General features: G+C 35.1%; 1 long non-coding RNA gene across 1 annotated transcript; it reads right to left on the bottom strand.

The window, feature by feature from the left end:
* Positions 1-2839: 2839 nt before the first annotated feature.
* Positions 2840-9448, bottom strand: LOC149748378 (uncharacterized). The gene is made up of 3 exons (XR_016394292.1): positions 9338-9448; positions 3987-4051; positions 2840-3876 (listed from the first exon to the last, which is right to left on the bottom strand). It is a non-coding gene; the product is annotated as an uncharacterized LOC149748378 (long non-coding RNA).
* Positions 9449-10577: the final 1129 nt, after the last annotated feature.

The following is a 10577-nucleotide window of genomic DNA, read 5'->3' as shown; positions in this document are numbered from 1 at the left end:
ATGTATAACTAATTTTAATCACTTATTACAGTTTTCTACTTTAAACAACGGTAATGGTAAATATGATAATTAGGATATGTTTTCTGGCTAGAGATATAGCAGTAAATCCCAGAGAAATCTGGGTCTACTAACTGTGTTTATGAACTAGGTAATAAGTTCTAATTTAAATTAGGACATCCACTTGAGTTCAGAAAAACACCATGACCCAGAGCTATGTAATTTAAGAAAGTGCTCCAGGCATAAGGAAGAAAGTGAAAGAAGTTGATAATCCAAATGTGTAGTATTAACTCAGCACTGAAATATGGTCACAATTTTTAAGAAAAGTATTATAGCTGTGGGAACCAGTTGCTTACAGTAACAATTTCTGAAATTCGCTTCTATAATAATGACAACTGTTACATACACTTTTAAAAATTTAACCACAATAGAGCTTAGGTTTCGTTACTGTTCAGATGTTCATCAAAATTTAGGAAAGGAGTATTTTGTGAGGCTATTTTTTACTTTCAGTGTAGTCCCTAGTTTTCTTATCCATTTTTAATTCTTCCTATTGTCTTTAATAAAACTCTCTTCAATTTCTCCTTAGGACAATGAAATTTTAGAGCCTATTTGCAAGGCAGGTTATTAACAGCCCTTATATTCCTCATACTAATATATCTCAGTTAATGCTGAAGAGGATCTATCTTTCCATTCTTACCAAAGTCTGAACATCCCATAAAACAGGACATCATAATTCCGAGGAAGCGTGCTTCATGAATATTTTCAAATTTGGGCTGGTGGCTGGCAGCCAGTTAAATGAGAATTGGTAGTAGGGAGGGTAGGGGTTACTGGAGAGTGTCACTCAAATTTTATTTCCCTGACTTTGTTTCCAGTTTAGAATGGCATTTCTTCAGAGAAAAAAATAGCTTCAAATTTTAAAGGCTTTGAATGAGGTTTTTTTATATTTAAAAATAATTATAATGGCTAACAGAAAGTGTCCGAAGGTAGAAGAACATAAAGCAACATATTTGTCTGTCCTTTCTGATTCCTTCTTCTTTAAAATAAAGCTATTCACATTCCTAGCTTGCTGTGTGTTCTTCAAATGAAACCGCACATTTCAGTTTATAACTATTTCCCCTAACAATGTTGAACCCTGTCTCTATCGGCATGTACACCTTGTGAATGGTTTCCTTGCACTCTTTCTGATCTTAATAGATCTCACCATTCATGTTCCACAAAAAGACTAATTTCCACAAGCACCATAGTACGCGAGAAAGAGTGAAGGTGAAAACAAAAGCCTTCCGAGTTTGCCAGAATTCTCGTTGGAAAACGAAAAGTCACAATCTGGTCTGGCTAAGGGGCGTAAATGCAAACCATTCTTCACTTACTACCTTATGCCTTGCTTGAGGGCCTCATTCATACACATACACACACACACACACACACACACACACACACACACACACACTGGCAACAGGAAAGAACTCTGCAAATACAATTTCATTCTTATTTTAAGTTTGTTTCAGACCCTTGTCTTAATTATTAATTTTTATACACCTACTATTGCCCTTTATGCTTCTCTTTTGGGTGCAAACAAGGGGGGGGAATAAAGAAAGAAAAGAAGGAAGGAAGAGAATCAGAGTCCTTTCTGCCCTAAACATGGGCAATATTTTTCATTTCACTTTTTAGTTTGGAACTGTGTTTTCATACACTTTTTTCAGGCTGCAATAAACTGATTCAGAATTTATCATTTCCCACCATTCAATGTCATCCTCACCCTTATTCCCATTCTAACCGCAGGGACCACCAAGTAGGCACCAGATGTGCTGTTACAGAAAAGCATTCTAGCGAAAAACAAACACTCTTGGAATGGCACTCAGTCGACCCAACTTCCCATTTCTGCAGCGTTGGATTATTGTCACTGCTCTGTCACTAAACAGGTCACCTTAGGAGGTCCCTAACTCCTCTGTGCTTTGGTTTCTCTATCCTCAACATATAAAGATATCACTATTTGCCCTAATGGAATGTTGATATAAAGATGAAATGCTTGGAAGAAATAAAAATACAAGGTAAAATTATGCATCTGAAAATGAAGACAGCAGCTGTCAGACGCTGTTAGAATTCCTCTGCTTAATAGAATTGATGGCTGTACTTGAAATCCTCCAGCTTAAATCCTTTGCCCATTGCTTTGGGACCTTACTAGAGCCACACAAATGACTGACGCTGAATTGTGGGTGAGACTAAGCCAAACTTTGAAGTGACCTGTGTTTTCTTCCCTTTGCCAATAAAGCAGCTGTGGCCAATTAGTGTTCAACACCATCTTCCAGCTGAGAAGCGATTTCAGGTTCCAGATGCAAACTGCATCAAAGAGGGCTAGAGTGTCTAATCCCTGATTGTTCTAGGCTTTTCATCCTCAAGGAATTTCAGAGGAAAGAAGGACCTAAGAGGTTACCTGGTTCATTCATAAAACAGGAATTATTTAAGCACCTACTAAGTAAGCAGAGCTTTCTCCGGTTTGTGAACAAGAACATTTCCCGTAGGAAATATCCTTGAGATGTAAGTTATTATACCCGACATCTTAATCAATTCAAGATTTTTTCACTAGAGTTAAACATTACGCTTACTTTCCCTTTATCATGAGAAATCACAAAGGTCAGTTAGTATAGATTTTCTGGAAGACCATTGTTCCTACATCAAATATAGGGAAATAGTAAATGGGGGTTGTTCACCTATCTTCTTTAAAAGAACGTGCACATAATATGGGCTTACTTTCCTCACTAGATACGTTATCTAAAGTATCTCTTCCAGCTCTAAAACCTTTGATTTTATTTTTCTTTGTTCATATGGTAAAATTCATAGTAATTTGAAAATAGCACATATCAGCGTGAGCTTCAATTTGTGTTTGCATGTTGTTCTGCAGATGTTTGCACACAGAAAAGAAGGAATAGAGAAATTACCAGATAGTGATTAACATAACACTGCTGAGTTGTGCAGGTGTAACTTTAGATTGTGTTATAGTATACTGTACATATATCCACCTCCTTTATTAGATTATGAGTTTTCTGAGGGCAAGGATCATAGGAATCTTCGTAGCTCTAATATCCTGAATTTATTCATTTGTGCATTCATTCTGCATTTATTGAGCACCTGCTACATGCCAGGAATATTGTTAAGTGTAGAAATTTTTACGAAGATGAATATATGATCCTAGCCCTAAAAGAGCTCACAGTCTAATGGAAATAAAACAATATTATATTACATGATTTTAGCAGCCATACAGTTTGAAAAGCACATTTACTTCCATGATATCCTTTGAACCTTAACAACCATTTGAGGTTGGTATAATTAGCTTCATTTTTACAGATGAGGAAAGTGAGTTTCTCAGAGGTTAATTATGTTGCTTCAGGTCACTCAGCTAATCAATGGCAGATCACAGGCTCTAGGCTTCTTACCCCAAATCCTGTGGGTGCTTAACGAATAGTAATCCAACAATACAAGATTGTGTTGTTGGATTACTAATATTTTTGGATTATTAGTTTTCTTTTTCTGATCAAATGAAAATATTTATAAAACATCTTCCTAAACATCTGTCTTAAATCCATTCCATAAGTAAATTACATGGAATAAAAATGAAACTCCTGATCTGACCAGATGAATTGTGAACACAGAATCTTTCAAAATAAATAAAAATATTCACATACCCTAAAAAATTTAGTAACACAAATCTGATTCAGTTCATTTCAACTGTCAAAAAAACTGCTTTTGTGCATAAGACATTGCATGCAATAGAAGGATACGTTAGTACTTGCCCTCATGGTTCCAGTTCAAAGAATTACTGTGCCAGAAGTTGTTTCCTCTGTTACGGGTCCAGGAAAATCTGATTCTTGTTAGTATCACTTCCTATACATGGGAAAAGTAGGAGAATAGTGCTTTGATTCAATCCAGTCTATACATAGCACTGTGCCTGCCAGGCTGGATTTGTATTAAAAAGAGAAAAAAGAATATGTTACCCAAAAAGCTTCTGTGTTGCAACCAGAGGGGTGGTGACGCAGGGGGCTAGGGCGACGATGACATCCTGTGTATACGGGAGAAATTTTATAAAGAATCATTTAAGACAATCAGACCATATGACACTCATGATAATTAAACAGTAGATCAAACGAGATACAAGCTGCATAAGGAAATATCAACTGAGGAATCATTTAAAGTGTTAAATGTTCTAAATGTCAATATGACATATCTTGATTGGAATAAACATAGAAAGTTCTGGGGATCTCATCCTGATTTTGAGTCTATTTTATTCTCAAGTATAGCTAAGCTACACAATAAGCAGTGACACCTCTGTCCCATATTTGAATCATGAGCTTCCCCTTCTGCTTTTTCTTTTAAATTTCCGCAAACCAAGGTTTGGAATAAAAGAATGTTTAAGATTACTGGAAATACTGTGCCATGGGGATGTTTGAGCATCTCAGACTGAACACTAGCAAGCTGCAGATCACAAGGCAAGTATAATTGTGCTGTTATGTATCCTGTTCATTCATTCATTCATCCACTCATTCATTCTATACATTTTTATTGACCATTTACTCTGGGTTTATAAAAATGATGAAGCATAGTTCTTTCCCAGCAGAAATCCACAGCTTAGTGAGGTAAGAAAGACAAATGCAATTGTCTCTTTCAGTGAAAACATATCAGTTAATATTGAAGATGAGAGTCAAAACGAAGAAGAAGGCCAAGTCACTTGATGAGGGTATAATGCCAAGGTAATTATTAGGCCTTTAAAGAAGGAGGCACTGCATTGTTCATCTTTGTCCCCGCGGTGCCTGGAAGCTTTGCAGGGGCTTGTGAATGAATGAATGAATGAATGAATGAATGAATGAGTGAATAAACATTGCACTCAAAGAACCCCAGAAGAGTCAGTTTCCTTGGCTCTGGTGAGCAAATAAATGTTAAGCTAAGGGTGAATGAAAGATATACTGCAGGCCTGGTGCTCAAAATACCTAGAAATGGCAAGTTTTCTTGCATGAGTAGCTTGACCTCACACTGCACTGTATTTTTCACCCAACAACTTAATCATTTCATAAGATGGACTAAGTGAGAAAGGAGAATAAGTTGACCATGTGATAGGTAAGTCACACCCTGGTTTCCATAGGGACCTAGCCTACTCCGTACAGCCCATACAGTCTCAGTATAATATCTTGGTTTTAGGGCTCCTAGTGAGTCCTGAGGGTTTTTTTGCCCACATACTGAAAACAATCTGTTTTTATGTTCTGCATATGACATCACTCTGACATACTGTAAATGGGATAGCGTATTTTATGGCACTGGAAAAATAAGCAAGGAAAGGAAATATCCTTCCTCCATGCTTTGGTCAAATATATTTTACAGTTAACTAAACTTAGCACACATGGGGTTTCCAGAAATGTTCAGAAATGAACTTCCTACTTTGAGTAAAGTTGAGCTAATGAATGCAACTATTCACAGCAAAACTTAGAGATTCCTTGGAAATGTATTATTTCCTGTTTCCAAAGATGTATTAGCTCCTCTACAAAAAAGTCTTTACTATAATTCTAGTTCTCGGTCATTAATATTGAAAGGCTTATGGCTCACTTTCAAGCTCTCAGCATGCAAATAAAGGACTAATATTTGAAGGTTTCGATGGATTTTAAGTTGTTTTTCTCCCCCACACCTATCAGAATCACAACTATGGGCTTGGTCTCATTTTTACTGAACAGTCATTAGGCAGGGGAGAAGAGAGAATAAAATGGAAGGAATTAAATTCAAGTAAAGGACATACGGAGAAAAAAGGGATAGGAAGCAAACAGAACCAAAGCATTGAAAATGGGTCAGCCATGAGCTTCCTCTCCAGCAGAAGGTCACTTTGGATCCAAGCTCTTAGCACTTTCCTGATGCTTTCAGAGGCAGGTCTTATACTTGCTATTTGCAAGTGCAACAGGGCAAGAGGCTTATCATGTAGGTTTTTGAAGATTATACAGAAAAAAGTAGTATTTAGTCATTTCTTCAAGTATTATTCAAAAGCTCAGGTTATAGCATCTCAGGTTATATGCCTCAAATTCTTTCCTGACTTTCAGTCTCCCTGAAATCAGGCAGTTGAAAATATCCATTAGTGTGTATTGCTTGAATAGATTGCCCCAACTTACCCTGTTAACGTAAGTCATCTCAGCAGTAAAGATTAAGTATGAAAATTATTTTTCATTAGGTTTTAATTTGTGACTCATTTAGATATGTTAATAGGATAAGGCATTTGGTTGATTCGTTTTTAAAAAGTTAAGGAAAAAAGAATATATAATTAAGTTCAACTTGTCCAGTGTTCCTTAAAGATTGAAAAAATCAAGTTCATATGTTGACGTGTAAAAAAATGACATAAGAGAAAAAAATTATACTGCCTAGAAAAAAAAAAGCATAACTGGTTTGCTATCTGTCTTCCAGCTGACCTACACAGAGGAATTTTGTTCCATTATTTTGAAGTAACCTGCTACCTGTAAAATTATAAGCATAAGTTTTTGTTGCTGTTGTTCTAGCATTTACTAGGGATGTTTAAAATAATCTTGAGTTACTGCGGCAGCTATGTATTGATGCATTTTATGCCTTTTGTTAGCTACAATCTCAGTCATTTTAGTACACAGAGCCCTAATCTTCAAGTGTGTCAGTCCCATTTTGCATTACAAATCATTTGTAGTTTTATAACTGTCATTTCCAAGGACATCTGGAAAAGATGGATTTATGAAAGGTTACCATGCATTCTAAGAAAGCCGAGAATTAGCATGACTTTGTAAAGGTTCTTATAAGTTGAGCAGCAGCCATCACTGACAATAAGGTGTTTTCTGCTTTTGTCAAGTATCTTTATTTAAATATTAAGGGAGAGATATGACCTTTGACCTTGGAGATCTCTGTGACATGGCAATGGCCCAGTGTATTAGCTGTCAATGGAGTGCTATGGCCTGACTCTCTCAAGACCCCTATTTGTGGACAATGTTATAATAACCCTTCCATTAGGCATCCCCAAGGCAAATAACCTCAGCTTTAACAGAGTCAGTTTAAAATTCCTTAGAGTAACATTAAGAGACTATCTGGTTTGTGTCAGTTTAAGATCAACTACTCCTTGCATAGGTTCAATTCTTTAAATTTTAAGTAGCCACAGTTATTTAAGAATTATTTCATATATGCCTGTGGGTAAATATTAGACACATAGAATATAGAAAGAACCCCATCTACTTCTCTGATTTCTTAACCAGCCTCTTTAGAGACTAACTGAATCCAAATGGGCTTGAGGATCTATTTTTTTAAACGACTCTTTCTATCTGTATATGTATCTTTTGTTCATGGAAATTTCACAGAGTTGCTGCTTATGGTATGCACAGGATTTGAAGACATCAAATCACAATTGGAAGAGAGAAGATAATATTCATTAGGAAGCAGCATACCTCCCTATGTGTGCACCAGGGCTAAGTCATGGTTACAAGACCAATGGTTTTGCTCAGATGAGATGCTTGCATTTGAATCACATATTATTATTGCCCTCATTTATAACTACTTATTACTAGGCTCAGACTCTGTGAGGAAATCTGAAGTCAAAAGACACATTTATTCTGTGAAAAATCAAGGTCAAGCTGTCTTAAAATGCTTTGAAAAATCGTAATTGTCTTCTTAAGTCTTAAAATAAATCACTGAAGTTGATGTGAACACTTCAAATACTTGGCCATGAAACAAATTGAGTGTCTCCTCTGAATCCAACTTTTGTGTTTGGGTGTCTGTGACATCGAAAATGTTATTAAAACATATAATCAAAATTATAAAATAACAAATTCATTGGTGACTATAGATGGCTTCTCAAGTGCAACCTTCATTGTTTTACATTCTTAGTTAAATACAAATTAATAAATTGGTTTAATTTGGAAATTTTATTTTTAAATTTAAGGGAAAAGTCAACAAATGTTTATAGAGTGCCCACGATATATACATGACATTGGGATTAAGTATACACATCTTTCAATATTCTTTATATTCTTACAGTAAAAATCCAGCCAATTTTTAAAATAGACTAATTTTAGGGAAATAAATTATATGTTTAGTACTTGCCTTTTGCTTATTGATACCAAAGATGTTAAAGGGTAAATAATTATTGATTGGATTAAGTTTGTCCCACATCAGGTTAACTGCTATAAGGAAAAAAAAAAAGGGAAATGATACCATGAGCTAAAACCCCAGTGCTCATAAACAACATTTAGCTTTTGATTTACAGTGAAATCACAATTCTTCATTTCCTGTTCCCTCTGTCTCTGACATTGCATGTGAGACCACAGGGCAATACATGCCCTACGACATAATATAGGATGTAATTTAAAGGGTTCTATTGATGCTGTAAATCACAGGGAGTTCTGCTGAAGCAGTTTATGAATGGCAGTAAAACACTAAGACTGGATTATATCATTAGAATTATGTACCACATGCAGTTATTATTATTTGTAATTGGGGATAAAGTTTTACAAAACACATATATGGGAATGTCATTTTTCTTGGTATTTACAGGCTTCTTTTATGCAAGAAGATGTGTTTTTGGATAAAATAAGAAATCCAGGGTTGTAGAGTATCTGTCATTCTGGAGAAAGTATTTGTGCGCTCTGAGAGTAAACCATAATAGTTAGAACATATTCTGACCGGTCATACATAACCTAATTGCTAGAAGTACAAAAGACTATCTGCATATGTGTTACCAGCAAATTTAATAAGTTTTCTTAGTACACAAAAAGACATAACACCACAGTGACTATGATAGTATGATGTTCTAAAAACTAGTTGAAGAGTGTAAAATATCAACCACCCTGTTAGTGCTCTCTACAAGAAAATTACAATTATGATGGAATTAATTTTCCACTGAACGGACTGGTTTTTGTTGACATATAGCCATTCTGAAACTCTGAAATAATGTATTTCCAAGTTTCTTTTGTGGGAAGATAAAATGACAATGGTAGTTCTTCAACTATTCTGGGCATATCTTTGATGATGAAGAGGAACTCCAGTCTTCTAGCTCGTTTAGTTATATTTTTCTGTTTTGAGTAAACTGTCCCAGTGGATGTGTCTATGTGACTAAGCCAGATGGCCTGGATTGTAGCCAAACAATTCTTCCATCTGTTATTTTAATTTTTTTCTCAAAGAAACTAAGATAACATATAGCAGGATATCACAAGTAATTTCAGAATATTCTAGGTTGGCTCTTCAGATTAATTACCCCAAATGAAGTCAATCTCCCAGGAATATTCTAAAATAAGTTAAGACTTGAGCATCTCCTACTTTCCTCTCTCAGGCATTGAACAGCAATGTCCATCAACCCCAAGCTTACCTCTAGTTTCCCAAGAATCAGATAGGGCACTCAAGAGCTATTCTTCTGGATTGTCACCTGTCAGAGCCATGTCCTATCATTTTTGTTTGTTGCTGCCATATTTCCCTTTCCACAGAAACAAATTTGTTCTAGTTTTATTCCTGCAGGAGAAGGATAATAATTAACTGTCTAATAAACTATCTGCATTTATTTGCAAAGGCATCGGTTACTATATGGAGAGCATTTTCAAGACACTTTCTGGTAATAACTCTAGAGTTAATTAATCCAAAGATTAAACATGAAGGCAAATCGAATGGGCAGTTGATATTGTGGCAAGCCAGTGTTAGCACTTAATTTGAATTGTTTGGGCATTGAATTCCATTCATCATGAAAAAATATATATATATATATATATATTTATACACACACCCTCATATATACACACACATATACATATAAATAAATATAAATATGTATATATATGTAATTCATCCCCAAACCTTAGTTCCACTCAGAAGAAAAATTTTTCATAGCCACTGATTTGCAGAGGTATACAACATTTCAGAAGATGCAAGAAAAACTTATAACACTGTAATATGTCTAAGTGCAAGATTTCAAAAATATGACTACCTGGGTTACAATTCTTACTAGCTGTGTGACTTTGGTCAAGTTACTTAACTTCTCCATGCCTAAATTTCTTCGTATAGAAGATTTAGTACTTTATATAGAATACCCACATCAATGACTAATAAGTGAAAATCATCACATATATGTTTGTCATTAAGAGAGTAAATTGTTGTTTAAGAAAGAGCTTAAATAGCCAATATTCTGAAATATGAACACAAATTTTTACAAAGTAAATTCTGGATTATTGAATTATTGATTTTGATTGTTATCTATAGTTTCATAAATTTATTCATTCAACAGATTTTTTAAACACACATGCTAAGCTAGATGCTATGAAATACACAAAAAAAGTTTTAAAAGATCCTTTTTCTCAATGAACTTAAATTCTATTATACATAAATAGTTATAATCCAAGATGGAAAGTGATAAGGCCATAAAGAAGGTAGAGATAATGCGCTATGACAGTTTAGACATGTTAAAATGACTTCCAGCCAGAAGTCCTATGGAAAGCTTCTTGGAGGAGATGAAATTTGAACTGATTCATGAAGATTAACTAGCATGCAGAGATAAGAGGGATGCCCATTCTGGAGGAGCTTAGGGCACAAGGGCAAGAAAGTGGGAATTTCTGAGTGTG

The sequence above is a fragment of the Delphinapterus leucas genome, chromosome 9 (assembly GCF_059928025.1).
Source record: "Delphinapterus leucas isolate spDelLeu-1000000601 "Yukka" chromosome 9, BTC_Dleu_Yukka2, whole genome shotgun sequence".
NCBI lineage: Eukaryota > Metazoa > Chordata > Mammalia > Artiodactyla > Monodontidae > Delphinapterus > Delphinapterus leucas.
This window is presented reverse-complemented; position numbering and strand designations above follow the sequence as displayed.